This window comes from Lactuca serriola, unplaced genomic scaffold (assembly GCF_051521515.1).
Source record: "Lactuca serriola cultivar US96UC23 unplaced genomic scaffold, Lser_US96UC23_V15 Lser_V15_Un139, whole genome shotgun sequence".
Classification (NCBI taxonomy): Eukaryota; Viridiplantae; Streptophyta; class Magnoliopsida; order Asterales; family Asteraceae; genus Lactuca; species Lactuca serriola.
In genome coordinates, this window is record NW_027629731.1 from 30001 (window position 1) to 32721 (window position 2721).

Here is a 2721-nt window from a genome sequence, read left to right on the forward strand (position 1 = left end):
CATGGCAAGCCACAATGATACCTATGGGAACAAGGCATCTTGCCACACACATGCCCATCCATGAACGACCAAGGGAACGAGGCACCTTGCCACACACATGCCCATGAAAGACCAAGGGAACAAGGCACCTGCCACACACATGCCCATCCATGAACGACCAAGGGAAGAATGCATGTGAGGCTGGCAAGGCTAGGGTCATGGCAAGCCACACAAATGATACCCATGGGAACAAGGCATCTCGCCACACAAGACGCCCATGAACCACCAAGGGAACGAGGCACCTTGCCACACACATGCCCATGAACGACCAAGGAACGAGGCACCTTGCCACACACATGCCCATCCATGAACGACCAAGGGAACGAGGCACCTTGCCACACACATGCCCATGAACGACCAAGGAACGAGGCACCTTGCCACACACATGCCCATCCATGAACGACCAAGGGAACGAGGCACCTTGCCACACAAGATGCCCATGAACGACCAAGGGAACGAGGCCCTTGCCACACACATGCCCATCCACGAACGACCAATGGAACGAGGCCCCTTGCCACACACATGGCCATGAACGACCAAGGAAGCTAGGCCCCTTGCCACACACACGGCCATCCATGAACGACCAAGGGAACATGGGTAGTTCCCACAATACGTACCCATGAACGGCCAAGGGAACAAGACTCTTCCTGCAAATGTGACACCCATGAACGAGAATGTCATGAACAAGGCTTACCCCACACATGCCCCCATGAACGACCAAGGGAACAAGTCTACTTCCTACACAAACACTCATGAACGACCATGAAAACGAGGCATCTTGCCACACACATGCCCTTGAACGAACCAATCCCATCCTCATCGTTCTAAGGAACAAGGGGCCTTGACAAACCATGAGCAACATTTCTAAGCAAGTCAAACGATGAAGGGAGCAAAGTGTTGTAACCGAATCCGTTGCTTGTTGTAGTTCCTACTTACTACATAGTCACCAGGCGAATCGTCGTGCTCTTTCGGGTTCATCCAAGCGACTAATGAATAGCTGTAGGGCCTTATCCGCCCCTCGCCATCGCAGGGCGACAGACAAAAACCCGAACACGATATATTTCATTTCAAGGTCTATGTTCACAATGACCCACGCAAAGCTTCAATGACATTCCAACTTCATTTGAGCCGCATATCAACAAGTAGTGAACCGAACGCTTCAAGGCATGGCCAGGGATAGGTCACGGACATTTATGCCCCAAACATGACATTTTTTTATTTCAACGCCTTTCATTTATAATAAAAAGCATCCCTACAAAATTTCGTGTGAATCCGAATTAATTCGAGCGAGTTATGGACGATTTCGCAAAATTATGCATCCCCGGGCAAATCAATGTCTGCTCCGTCACCAAGCTCTTTGTGCAATATGTATATATGGGGTACCAGGATCGCTCCCCATCGGCGCCCGGGGGTGTTCAGCGCCTGCAGCTGTCGAGAGGCTGGCACGCGAGGCCATGGCCAAGGCGCCCGGTCTTCACGAAAACGGAGGCCATCAACGCCCCCATAGACGCCCCACTCGCGTGTCCCCTCGCCCCCGACGTCGTGCGTGTCCAAAAATTATGCATCATCGGGGAAATCCATGTCCGTCTCGTCACCAAGCTCTTTGTGCAATATGTATATATAGGGGGGTACCATGGGGTCTCATTCGCATGGGTGCCCGACTTGGCGATGGGCACGAGGTCATGAGGCCGTATCGAGCACCAACAAGGCAAGCCAAGCCAAGCCCCACGACCCATGAAAGAGGCCACCCCAACACGCTGCCTTGATTTCTCGAACGATGGCTCCCAGAAATAGCCCCGTTGCCTTGATTTTCCTCGACGCCGTGCGCATGAACTAGCCCCGTTGCCTTGATTTTCCTCGACGCCGTGCGCACAAACTAGCCCCGTTGCCTTGATTTTCCTCGACGCCGTGCGCATATAAAAATTATGCATAATCGTGAAATCATGTCTCTGCCTCGTCACTGCTTTCCTTTGCGGGGTAATATGTATATATAGGGGGAGCCGTGAGTGAGCACGGCAAGGGGTGAACGCGCCAACATGGCCTTTCGCCGCGATCATGGGTGACTCGCTGCTTAGTTCCGAGTTGCTTGCATAATACCCCCTCCGAGGGCCTTGGCGGGGTGTGGATGCTCGTCGTGTCGCCGCGACAACAAATTGTGGTTGTGGTCTAGCCTTGGAATGATGAGCTGTCCGTGTGGCAATACGATGACGATGGTGTGTGCTTGCTTAATCTTGTTCGACGTGCTTCCCGTGCTAGCCAGCATTTGATAATGTGCCGATGATGGGGAAGTGATAGGCGTTAAAGTGGCATGTGTTGCTTTTTGGTGATACTACTACGGTGACGTCGGTCTATCCTTGTTAGACGTATGTTGCGTAAGAGCTGCCATTGGTTAAGCACCGATAACGTGGAGGACGAGCATTATCGTGAAGCATTGTCGTACATTCAGATCATCACGGCGTGTTGAAGTTATCTTGGAAGCACAAAAGATGCCAAGCCTGGCTAGCGTTCAGGGCGTGGCTTCGTACACCGCATCAACCCAAGACTTGCCTTCCGAGGTACGATTGGTGCCCATGCCTGCCTAGTGCCGGTCGTACGTGGATCGAGATAGGCATTAAGAGGTCCCTTTTTTTATCCCCCGGCCCCAAGCACATACTACATTGCCCATGCCCAGCTAGCAATGAT